Source organism: Equus caballus, chromosome 16, assembly GCF_041296265.1.
Source record: "Equus caballus isolate H_3958 breed thoroughbred chromosome 16, TB-T2T, whole genome shotgun sequence".
NCBI classification, from domain to species: Eukaryota; Metazoa; Chordata; class Mammalia; order Perissodactyla; family Equidae; genus Equus; species Equus caballus.
This window is the reverse complement of record NC_091699.1, coordinates 21,538,788-21,552,419: the sequence shown is the minus strand read 5'-3', so window position 1 is coordinate 21,552,419 and position 13,632 is coordinate 21,538,788. Positions and strand designations below refer to the sequence as shown.

The window sequence follows — 13,632 nt, the reverse complement described above, 5'->3', positions numbered from 1 at the left end:
AAGTTGACATTTGACAATTGTCAAATTATGTGTCAAATTGCTGACACATAAAAGATTTTTTCATTTTCCATATCTGAGAATTGAACCAAAAATCAGGCTTCAGTTTAGGATTCTTCTGCTAAGTGTGTTGATTTATACAACTTTCTTTATTTATACAACTATATACTTCTGCTAAGTGTGCTAGGAGCTCAGGGAGCTGAGCGTCCGTGGGCTTTATGTAAGTAACTTCATAGGAAACCCACATGGTTCCCTTCCCAGAGCAGTGCTTCCCACTGCCTCATGAAAGATCTTCCCAGGCGCCCCCAGCGAAAGTCCATCAGGGGAGCGGATTTTCCTTGTATCACAAGGTCATTAAAGAGTGAACTGCATCCCAACTCTCCAGCATTTTCTACAGTAATATCAGGAGAGAGTGCAGCGAAAGTAAAGCTCAATCGGTGGTGGGCGTCATGTTGACATACCTGGGAGGCTCTGTGCCTCAGATATCAGTGGGAAGCAAAAAGGGGCCAGGCTCGAATTACGGAACATATACTTAAAAGAAGATGCTTTGGAACATGAATCCAGGGATGTGAACTACTACTTTCTTTTCTTTGATTGTTCATTCAATTTAAAATAACAAAGAATATGCTTTGCTTTATGTATCACAGAGTAAAATTCTTATGTCTTGAAAACTATGTTAATTTTGCCTATTCTTGTATAATTTAATTTTAAAAGCAGTTTGTTTTAAATATCTGCCTGATAGGAATGAAGTATTATTATTACTATTTTTAAATCTGTCCCTTCAAACCAGTTTCCAGTTTCTGGAAGAAAAAGAAAGGTTGACTTTACATGGTGGCTCGTCAGTTCTTTACTTATTTTGGAAACAGCTTTTTGAATTAAGTCGAATAAAACTAGGTATTAGTTAGTAATTCTTTAAAACTGGTTTAAGCCACAGCCAAAGGAGCAATTTAAAATTCTCTCTAATCCACCACCACAGCAAAGCTATTTTGCGTAAGTGATTTGCTTTCACTGTGGACCCCTGAAAATGTTCAGCTGGAATGAGACTCCAAAAAGAAAGCATCGTATGATTTAATGGAAGGAGATGCTCACACAAGCGTTCAAGAGCACGGTCTCCTTCTGTTCTTCCAAGTGAACCCTCTGTACAACCAATTAGTGTCACAAGGATCCATGTAGAACGGCACTCACTGGCGCCTGCTGCTTCTCCTTCAATAGCGCAGATTTTTTTTTTTTTTAAAAGTGGAATTGTTCCATTCTGTCACCAGGACCACCTGTTGTTAGCAGTAAAATATTTATATTCCCCCGCCTTCTGCTTATTTCCTAATAATACATGTAAGAATGTTACAGATTAATTGATTGCTTAATTTTGTAACTACATAAATCAGCTAAAATGTTGTCTCCTATAATTGAAAAATTTAAATATATGTGTGTGTGTATATACATATACATACATACACTCACAGGAAAAATTGAGGAGAAGTGGAATATAAAGGAGAAAACCGTGGGGGCCAACCTGATGGTGCAGTGGTTAAGTTTGCACGTTCTGCTTCAGTGGCCTGGGGTTCACTGATTCGGATCCCGGGCGCACACCTACACATTGCTCATCTAGCCAACTGTGGCTGGCATACCACATGCAAAACAGGGGGGAGATGGGCACAGATGTTAGCTCAGGGCCAATCTTCTCCCACACCAAAAAAATAAATAAATAAATAAATAAAAGAGAAAATTGTCAATTTAAATAAAAAAGAGTGCCTTCTTATATATGTTAAAATATAGGTGAACATTGAAGGCATTATGCTAAATGGAAGAACCCAGTCACAGAGGACCACATATAGTATGATCCCATTTATACAAAATACCCAGAATAGGCAAATCTACAGAAACAGAAGGTACATTAGTGGTAGCCCAGGGCTAGGGGAACAGACAGATTAACGGTGATGGCTAAAGGATATGAGTTTTCTTTTTGGCATAATTAAAATGTTTTAAATTTGGCTGTGGTGAAGTTTGCACAAATCTGTGACTATACTAAAAGACGTTAAATTTCACAGTATTAGAAGGCAGAAAATAAAACTTTCAAATTTAATAAAGCAATTAAAAATACAATTATTAAAACAAAAAATATTAAATTATTGTTAAAAACTTAACTTTTTTGAAGGCAAAATGAATCATATCTGTGGGTGAAATTCAACTTTCATCAGTCAAAACTGCCACCTCTCCTCCAAAGACAGGCCCAGTGGCCAACCAGCAGAAGTTTCATTTATGGCTTTCTTGATTTCTTGAGAAACTGGATATTGGTTTTGGTAATTTAGGGGCCTCGATGAGGCACCCTTAAGCAATTTTGGAAATGTAAAACTCTGGCTTTCTCACTGTACACAAGGCATAAGAACAGGCATATTCAAAGGAAGAAAAATTTGGCAGAAAAAAAATGAAGGCAATTGAATTTTTGCTATGGACTCAAAAAACAAAAAATAGCCAAAAGAAGAGTAAGATCTTTGGACCAAAGCTTCTTGTTCAGGTAAAGTTAGGACAATCTAATCTAAAATTTCTATCTATATTTCTTGGTAACATAACGCTTAGAGTGGATGAGAAAGCTAAGACTTGACTCAAGTCATACAGCTAGGGTAGAAAAGCTAGGAATCAAATTGAAGTTTTCTGACACCAGAGCTCCTTTCTTCTCATCTTGTCACCTCAGCTCATGATCTCTGAATGTGGAGCAGCCTGTGTAGATTTGGGCTCTGAATCTGTCTTCCTGTGTGGTCTTAACAGCTCAGAGCTCACTTTCTTGTTTTATAAAAGCTAGACTTTTGCATTAGATAATTGCAAAGGTCTCTCCCAAGCCTAATAAATTAATTAGTATTCAGAATACTGATACAAGAGAGTTAAATTTCAGAATGACTATTGCTTTTCATCACAACTGGTTTAAATTGCTTTAAGGATTTAAGAAACACCTTCAAGTAATAAAGCCATTTAGACAGTTTAAATCGACATTCGGCAGCTATGAGCTTTTTTTCCTACTGAGGATGCACTTTTTGTGGGAAACTGAACACTACAAAAATTCCTGAAGGGAGATCTTATCCAAGCTTATCTTACCCAGACAGAAAAGTGACATGACAAGAGAAAGCTGAATACCAACGTTTTGCTCTTGAGGAATGAAGTAATGATTAGAGACAGATTTGTAATGTAAGCCACAGAAGTTGTACAAAAGGATAATTTACAAGGTCAGTACCTGGAGTTTGTACAAGAAATTTGCTCCAATTTTGTTCGATATGTGGGCTGATTATGCCCTGCTGTAGATGAGTCACCCAGTAATTTGCTTTAACCTCAGTTGAAAAACATTCCAATGCCTAGTTGATGCATGTGCTCTGTTGCGGAATTTGAAAAGAAAAGAAAGAACCATTTTTCCTACAGAATTTCATTTCATTACTTGATAAAAAGAATTTTTACATTGACAAATCCTAAGTGGTTTGTAAGACAATGTGAAACGATTCTGATAGGAAAAATGGTGGTATTGAACTGGCTAGAATTGAAGACAGCTTTGCTGTGATCCTTCGCACTTTCTCTTGAAATGGCCTGATAACATTTGCTCCACAGAGTTCCAATCAGTGATAAGTTGTTTAAATACTTGCGATCATTTAATGAATGCTGATCTTAATATTTTAAAAAATTCCTATCAACTTTTTTTTTCTCTCACAGATCTTGTTTAACAGATGGGAAAGAATTCAATTCAATGCTTTTCATTGTATATAAAACAAGATTACTTTTACTCAAATGGTCTGCTTATGTGAGGTAATCCGACCTACCCTCCCTAAATCCAAGAAAGTAAAGGAAGTGACACAGTGGGGGTTTAGTTTTGTCACCCTCTCAAGTTTTACTGCTAACAAACCCCTAGTAATTCTATTTAAGAAATTTAATTTTGCCGGAGACAGGGAGGGTCAAGCTCATCCATTAGTTTCCTTTTTCAGGAGTTTATGAACCTGAGCTTAAAAGAGGGGGTGCTTTGTGCCATTTTGAGCCGCCATGCAAAACCAAACCAGAAAGGTACTTCCTTTGAACAGTTCACTCTGGCGAAGCTACCACAGAGGAAAAACACTGTGTAACTCATCTCGTTCAAGCATGCACTGGCCTTGAGGGCTTGTATCTTCACTGCTCAAATCCTCACCCCTTAATGGCTTTTTCTTCCACTTCTCGGTCCTGAAACTGTGTGATAACTTGTCCAGAAATTCTTCTTATGGAATCTGTCTTTACACTGGAACAACTTGGCAATATTTGTACAGCAACTGGAAGAAAGGTCTTTTCTGAGATGTACAAAGAGGGAGAGGGTGTGCGGATCACTGATTAGACAAGGCGAACAGGAGCAGAACAGAAGAGGGATGGAATAGAATTCAACAGAAGTCAAAGAAAGTCATTTGACCTGTCTTTACACTCTGGTAGAAAATAGAAATAGCGGGCAGATAGAGATTTCACGGTAAAATATGGTAAAAGAATTCTACTTAAATTGCAGTTACAACTGTGGCTGTTGCTTCTTATGATGACATTGGAAAAATATAAAATACCCTCATGTTCCCATGCTGTGGTAAGTTAGATATTTCCAGTGCTTGCTGAATTCTTTAGGGAAGTTTATGTAGAAACCTAAAGACATATTTTTAGAAACAGGTGAATTAAAAATGTCCCATTTTGAATCAGCAGGTACCACAGAAGAAATGACAACATATGTACAAAAAGCAGCCTTTCAGAAGAGTTTTGCATAAACATAAAATGCAAGAAATTCTTTATTCGGAGGAAGAGTAGTACTTCATAGAAATTGCTGGCATTTATATCAAGTACTTAATATTTTACAAAAGCCTTACATCCATTATTTAATTGTTTCTGATAGGAAGTCTCACGCCCATTATTTCATCTGTTTTTTTCATTTCTGTTTTGCAGAAGTGTAAGTTGAGACTTGGGAAAGCAAGTCAGCTCCACTTCTATATCAACATTTTGCTTTCTGTCAGGTTTCCTGCAAGTGTACAAATAACTGTAAAATAGGAAACTGGATTCCAGTTTCACTTAATAAAACCATTCTGTACTAAGACCAATGAAAAACAAATAAGCACACAAACAAGTAAAGAACTCTGAAGGAACCTAGAAAGCAAAAGAGGGTCACCAACGTGGAAAAAGTGCTTTTGTTCACAGATGAATCTTTAGATTTGGGGAACATGAAAAGATTATTCTGAAACTTTTCTGTAATTTCACAGCGAAGAAAATGTGGTCAATCCCATGATGGATAGTTTCCAGATGAGTCACTACATCATGTAATTCTTCTGATATCACTGATCGGATCGTCTTGGAGGAGATCAGATTATATTGATGCAATCAGTAGAAATTCAAGTAAGTGTTGTCTTTTAAAGACGGTTTAAAATTCCAACTATTTTCACAAAATTTTGACCAAGGAAATTTGTAATATGGGTCCCTGAAGAAATGTAGTCTTGCCTGTTATTTCTAAATAATTATTTTTGCATGTCACATTTTGAAGTCCTTTCCAAACAACTCTGATTCTTTCAGAAACTAGGGAGCAGGATTCTGGGGAGATAGTGATAAAAGTGGCACTGTTTTTAAAATTCCCTAAATCCCCACACAAAAATAGATTCGCCAATAAATAGCAAAACCAAAAGCCCATGACAGCATTTTCAACAAAATTCAATGACAGGTATCCTATACATTCCAAAATACACATGAGTGAGGACAGCCATCAGTAGCCATAGGAACTACATGGTGGTGATGGGACAGAGGAAACAATGGGGTGTCTGATGATCACAAAAACCTGACAACAGAGAAACCCCAGGGCCAGCTGGCGTGCAAGAGAGCCAACATGTGAACAGCAGCTGATGCTGAGAGGATTTTGTCCTTTGCTGTAAAGGTAAATATAAAGGACAAAAGGACCCAGAGCAGTCCGAGCACCACGGACTTTCCAAACTTACCTTCCAGGGTTCCCATCCAGGATAGGACCTCAAATTGTGTGTGGGATCTAAATTGAGCAGGACAGGCACAAGAGAGAAAAGGACAGAGAAGGTCTAGATCAAAGTAAAGCTGGAACAGACCAGGGAATCCCAGAAAGTGAGCTGCCATGTTTTTGAACACAGTACGCATGTGGATGAGCAAGCTCTGTGATGCTAGAAATAATACTCTGAGCTGTGTGTCTCCTTCAAAAGGTTCAGGTCAACAAATTTGCGTAAAAATATATAACACAAAATCATTTTGAAATCAAATGCCATGCAAAGTTATCATAAGATAGTAAGGAGCAAAATAACTTCCTTACAGACAAACGTGCCCAAAGTGCTTGTCCACAGACAGACTATAAGTGCAACTTACATAAACAGGTAAAAGTCATAAGGAAATGATACAAGGCATGAAACAATAATTAGAATTAAACTAAATTAGAATTAAAATTAGAGTTTTTCTAAATTTTTCTGTTTTTCTAAAGTCGTCAGTGAAGTAGCTACATACAAGACAATGTACATATATGATCAACCACAAATGAGGAGAAGGCTAGGAAGTACATATGTAAAATGTTTTAATTTTTCTTAGGAATTTTGTGGCAGTGATATTAGCATCGTATTCTAAAATGGTTCTGTGTGTAATATGGAAAAAAAAGTAAATGAGTAATTATGAGATATTCTACTTCTACCATTCTCTGTGTCCATGTAAACCGCTATCTACATTGTCTGGGATGTCAGTGTAGAAGAAAGGAGATGCAGATGTAAGATATAAGAGGTAGAAGAAATCCTGTAGACTTGTGCTTTAAATAGAAGTATTATATGAACTCAAGATATATTCTAACTTTAATAACAGAATATATATGTTATATATTAATTATATGCATAGCTATGTATATATTATAATATATACATACTATTATCTTTTTATATAATATATGTGTGTGTGTATCCTTGACTCGCCCTGTAAAAGATCTGAAACCTTGACCAACCCACTAACACTGAGCATATTAAGTGTCCAGATTGCAGATTTTAGAATACTATTTCCCACTATAAGAAACCAAGGATTCTTGGAAAATTGCTCATTCCAGTTCTCAGGCAGGAAATGTACAAGATGAATGAGGAAGCCATTAAAAACTACTAGGGCCGTGACAAATGGACTCAAGAGCCTGCTTGCGGAGGCTCCCACTGGCCAAAGATGAGATCATTTGAACTTTAAAAACGATAATAATTACAACTGATCAAAACCTATTAAATATACTTTAGTTCACGGATTCCTAATTGCGAGTGTGACCATGCATGTACTAATTGGCTTCCTTTGGAGGATGATAGGGAATCAATTATTTATCTTGAAAATTGGTAAATAGAATGAATCAAACATTCATTCCTTCTTTTGGACAGAAAATGCACCAGTGGTTAATCAAATAGAAGATGAGGGGAAGCACCTCATTATAAAACGTCCTTGTTAATGAAAAAGAACATTAGAATTAGAATATCATCACTTTGTAGTTTGTGATGAATTGTTGAATCTAGATGTAGAGCATCAAAAGTCACTAACATAACAAAAGAGACAACCAGACATTATGCACCTCCTGATATACCATCTATAATGTTATAAAATACAGATAAAAATATACCAAAAAATTCACAATTTAACAATGTTTAGGATATTTACAAAATCATGAATCATTTTCTCCTTCCAGAACATTTTCACCACTCTAAGATATCTACTATCCATTAACAGTCACTCCTCATCCTCTCCCCAACACTTAGTAACCAATAATCTATATTCTGTCTCTAGAGATTTGCCTGTTCTAGACATTTCGTTTAAATGAAATCATACAATGTGTGGCTTTTGGTGACTGGTTTTTTTCACTTGGCATAAATGTTTTCAAAGTTTATCCATGTTGTAGCATCTCTCAGTACTTCATTCCTTTTTGTAGGTGAATAATATTGCACTCTATGGATATACCACATTTTGTTGATCCATTTATCAGATGATGGGTATTTGGGTGGTTTCTACGTTTTTGGCTATTATGAATATTATGGCTAATATGAAAACGTTATGAACTTTTTTTGTATGTATTTGTGTAGACATGTTTTTAATTATCTTGAGTATATAAATAGGAGGGGAAATACTGGGTTGTATAGAAACTCTGTGTTTAACTTCATGGAGGAACTGCGAACTATTTCACAAAATGGCCGCCTATAATCTTTCCAAGGGAATTGGACTTGATTTGGATCAAGTTCCTTGATCTACCTGCCAATTTGCAGGAAGTACAAAGAACAGAGAAAGACGCTGATCTGCACCATGATGGTGCAGTCAGAAAAATCCAGACTGTGAGACAATATAATGGTTAAATGACTTGGGTTTGTCAACAGGTAAATCATAGGAAAAGAAAGGGATGGAGGAGGTACCTGTAGACCGAGAGACTTAGAAGACATAGCAAGCTCAAAAAAAAGAGAGTAAACTAATATGCTTAGAGATGATGAAGAAAGGAAAAGAACATGTTTAAATGAATTGAGATAGTTTGTACAATTTATTGGTTCTTAGTCAAGAAAATTGGTCCAGGGGCCGGCCTTCTGGCTGAGTGGTTGAAGTTCCACACACTCCGCTTCAGTGGCCCAGGTCCGTAGGTTTGGATGCTAGGTGTAGACCTACTCCACTCATCAGCCATGCTGTGGAGGCATCCCACATACAAAGTACAGGAAGACTGGCACAGATGTTAGCTCAGGGCTCATCTTCCTCAAGCCAAAAAAAAAGAGGAAGATTGGCAATGAATGACAGCTCAGGGCAAATCTTCCTCACCAGAAAAAAAAAGAAAGAAAATTGTCCAAACAAATTTCTAAGAGACTGAAAAGTTCTGGACTTAAGTTTATTCAAGTTTTTCTTTACTTATATTTCTTGGTGTTTGAGTTATGTACTTGAAAATGTCTCATTACTATCATATTTTCTCTTATTCATATGTATTCTTTTTCATCTCTATATTTTCTTGTAATTTCAAAGTAAACGGTTTTTAAACCCAATCCTGTATGTCTAAGCTTGCTTTGCTCTCATAAACAATAACATGAAATCATTTCTGATATGATTGGGTAAGGAAAATCCCATGTATCAGAAGCATTCTCTCCATCTCCAAGCCACAAATCATGATATGTCACAGAATCAACCTGAGTGAAATGATCCCTGTAGAAGGAACGGGGTAAGATTTTACGTGACTATTGTGATTTTTGAAAAGAAATTCTATTCATCTATGGATTTAAATCATTAGGTGAAGTAAATTTTTTAAAAAGCAAAACTTGGGGCTGGTCCAGTGGTGCAGCAGTTAGGTCCGCTTCTTGGCGGCCTGAGGTTCTTGGGTTCGGATCCCGGGTGCAGACACGGCACTGCTCGGCACACCATGCTGTGGTAGGTGTCCCACATATAAAAAGTGGAGGAACATGGCCATGGATCTTAGCTCAGGGCCAGTCTTCCTCAGCAAAAAGAGGAGGATTGGCAGTAGTTAGCTCAGGGCTAATCTTTCTCAAAAAAAAAAGCAAAACCCAACCATGTGTTCTGAATGGAAAGATAGCTTTAAAATTTCCAGATTTTAAAGCCTGGTTTTGACTTATGAAAAAATCTATTTTCTCTTAGAAACTGACACTTGACCGGATCTTTCTTTCTCATTCTAAGCTTTAAACTTCTGCTGTTCTCTCTAAGCTTGATTTCCTCTGTGACAGATGGAGAGAGAGCAAATTCACCACATTTTGGATACTGCAGCTCATAAGCACTGTAATTGAGAAACATCAAAGAGTATCTTCCCAAAGCAAAGCCACTAAAAAAGAGGGAGTGTGTTGCCATTTTCAAAGCAAGGTGTGATGTAAGGGGAGCTGGCTGTGTGGGAAGAGTCTGACAGTTTCTGATTTAGGGGATATACTCTGCACACCACTGGAAGAGGTAATACTGTTTCCTCTTGCCTTCAGTGGGCCAAGTACACTCTGAGAGTGAGTGAAAATGACAGGGCTGAGACGCTGACTAGCAGTGAACAATCAAGTGTGTTGGTGGTTCAGTGCCCACAGGGGCATTTGGGTTTCTAGAGAACTTAGAAAAGTGAGAAATTGCCCTTCAAAACAACAATTACAGGATGAGATAGAAAAGAAGGACTCTAGAGATTACAAAGAGGAAACAGCCCTAGGGCAGTGGCATTCATATTACTCTCTTAGCTTTCCCTACAAATACTATTAATATAGACTTTGGGCTAAATTCTAGAGTTGCTTTGTTTCTAAGCTCTTAAAGCTCTCTACTGACAGTTATTACATGCCATCTGCAGCACCTAGCTATGTGTGGTATATTTGCATCAATGGTGGCCTCAGTTATTCACCCTTTCCTTTCTCCCCATACTCGCACTATGAGTCGAGTACAATTCTCCAGCTCTGAGTTTGGTTTTCTGACTAACTCTGGGCAACAGATTCGGCAGAAATGATAGTCCACTACTTCTATCTTCGGTTCTCAAGAGAACTTGCTTGCTTCTGTCTGCCCTCTTATTCTTCTGCCATTGCCAAGAGAAGGACATGGTCCAGGTGGATGACAAAAGATATGCAGAGCAGAGATCCCAGTTAGCCTACAGACACATGAACAATCCTTGCTGATACCACCATTGCATAGCCTTGATTAAATGAACCCCACATATGCATGAGAAATAAAGGTTTATTGTTGTATGCCACTGAGTTTTAGAGTGGTTTGTTACATAGCAAACTGATGTATCTGATACATCATCCTTTCTCAAACTTGCAGGCCTTAATTCAAAGTGCCCCTTTGGCCTGCAATATTCCTGCTATGTTCTCCCTCACTCAACTCATTTGTGAATAAATACTGCTATCTATCATATCTCACCTTAGGCACCACGTCTTCTTGGCAACTTCTCTTGATCTCCCAAGAGATTATTAGATGCTCCTTCTCATTCTTTTATAACCTTCTTAATTTGTTTCTATCATCACTGTTCAAGACAGTTAAGAAGGCAGCCTACTGAGTTACGTGACTTGGGTATAAGAATTTAATTCATAATTCAAGTACTTCATAGATGTATGACATATTCTGTAATTGGCAGTTTTCTCATTTTTATAACAGGAACAATCCCTATGATTGTGATAACGTTTTATGAGGTTTGAGTGAGATGATATATGTAAAATATTGAGTATAGTCACTAATCCTTCGGTGTAATTATTATTACCATATATGGCAATATCCTGCTTACTCCTAAAGTTCTTTCTGCCTAAGTTATTCCAATCTTTAAAGAGAAGCATCTCCAAATTAAGTATTTGGCTATCCTATGATATAGTTCATGTGGGTAGGACGGGTTAATCTTTGACTCATCCCCCTTACTTCCTTGCTCACATTTATTTATTTTTTACCAGTTTTTAAAATAATGAGTTGGTTCACTAACATTCTTCTCTAAAAGGAAAAAAAGGGTTTTATTTTTCTTTTTTAAAAAAATTATTTTGCACTCAAGGATTGTAAAATACTTTGTGTTTCAATCATTCTATTATTCTTATTTATGTCTTTGACCATAGGAAATCTCTTTGTTAGGTCCTCAGGTCTTTGGCATGACCTCAATAGTTTTGATAACTTCTTTGGTTTCTGGTTTGACACTGTGTTCCAGGCCTATCTTGTACATTTTGTACCCCAACTATTTCTCTAAAGTTCCCCAGTTCCTTTTATAGGAAATGGTAGAGACCATACTCTGGTGTTAAGAGTTTTGAAACTGAGTTGGCCTTTGATTCTGGGCCTTTTAAGTAGACAGAGTTAGAAACCTGTTTTTTTTAGATACATACCACACAAATTTAAAAATAATCATAAGTGTAACCTTTGTGTTACAAGTTCATCAGAGTACCTACTTATACTCCCCATCCAGACTAATTATAACACTCCAGACTTTGCAAGTGAATTCCTTTTTAATTTAAAATACCTTGGCCTGCTATTTAGAATAGATGAGATTCCTAAATACCAGTTGATGTAACCTCTGGAGTAAAATGGAAAGAGATTGTCAGAAGATAACAAATCAGGAGAAAAAACTCACCCTGTCTGAAGGATGCCATGCCCTTGACTAAATTGTTCCTAAATCTCATTCTCAGAAAAGGACCTTTAGATATGTAACTTTATTTTCATAGATAACAGATTTTCATTGCTTTTTATCCCAACTCTAAATCTGAATAACTATTATTTATTCAACTTAAAATTCACTCTTTCTAAGAGTCATCCCCCCCATCTGAACTGTATCCTTATTTCAGACTATCTTATAATACCTTCAGCTTTTCTTTAACATCACATATTGCGATTGGTAATGATATGTTTGTGATATTGCTTAAAGATTTTCTCCTACATTAAATTCTAAGTGTGTTTAATCAAGTAATTTGTTTCTTTATTACTTTTCCCCCAGTACCTGGCATAGTGCCTCAAATATATGTCAAATAACTTAATAAAGGGAGATGGAATTCCTTATTCGTTCTAATGACAAAGCCTAAGGATCTTCAACAAAACCTAACAGAGTTAAAAATAAATTGCATAATAAAGAAAATTATTTTAAGATTCTTTGTAGCTCCCTGTAAATTCTACTAGACATGTTGCCTCTCTTTATTTTGCCAAAATTTGCATTTTTGTTTTTGTTTTTATCTTCTCCACAATTTTCATTCAATCAAACAGCAAGATGTCTTAACTCCCACTTGTTGGTACTTAATGGTTAGTGTTGATTTCATTCTCAGTAGAACTGGTTGAGATTTGGGTAGCTACTCCCAGAAGATAGTTGGGCCAACCTATTCTGAAACACTGCCTTTAGATGACTGCTTCTGGAATTGAGTAAGAACTGGCTCCACCAGAGCCTCTTTAAACTCCTAATTTTACCAGCTTAACCATGTGACAGCTCGACACAGGGACAGTATTGAGTCTGAGAAAATGTAAGAAGAAAGGAATCATTTTCAATCTGTTCTGAATTTCCGTATCATAAATTGAAATATATAGAGAAAAAGCTAATCATGATTGATTCACACTGGTAATAGTTCACTGACATAAGTTATAAGTGAAATCCTTCTTAAATGTCTCCTGTGGACTACTTAGTAGTACTAGGTTATATTTGTAAAGAAATTTAAGCATATGTCTTTCTTTGATTCAATAATATCTCCCACCTCACTGCTCCTTTCTGTATGTTTCTATCAAGTATATTTACCCGAGTCTTGGAGAATAAAAACAGATGATGTCTTCTACATTATGAAATATATTCTCTGAAATCAACAGCACATAAACATATGTTTTTGAAAGGGTTGGATCCACTCCCTGTCACAAGGGTGAAACTTGATTGGTCAAAACTAATCAGAGTAATAATACTCCTTTGTTGTAGCCATCAAATCAGATAACTAAAATCTAAGTTTTATTCAGAGCATTGTGTTCCCCTGGCCCCAGGGATTGGATCAAAGCTGAGCCAATCAGCAGGAAGCTCAGGGCTTCTGTTTAAAGGTTTATGGGAAGTGACCCATTCTCTCCTACTGCATGTGAAACAGCAAGTTTCAGTTGTTGCTGGAAATCATCTTACTCTCATGAATGGGGCCATGCTCAGGATCAAGCTGACATTGTGAATGGTAATGCAGACAGCCAGGCACTTGAAGACATTATTTAACTGTCTCCATTAGCCATTGAGCC

The 13,632-nt window shown here is 36.7% G+C and overlaps 1 long non-coding RNA gene across 2 annotated transcripts in view; it reads right to left on the bottom strand.

The window, feature by feature from the left end:
* Positions 1-13,274, bottom strand: part of LOC138918115 (uncharacterized) — an 85,457-nt gene extending 72,183 nt beyond the window's left edge. The window contains exon 1 of one of the 2 annotated variants that reach the window (XR_011427105.1): positions 13,163-13,274. This is a non-coding gene — a long non-coding RNA (uncharacterized lncRNA). The remainder of the gene's footprint in view (positions 1-13,162) is intronic. The other variant, XR_011427104.1, reaches the window with a different exon arrangement.
* Positions 13,275-13,632: the final 358 nt, after the last annotated feature.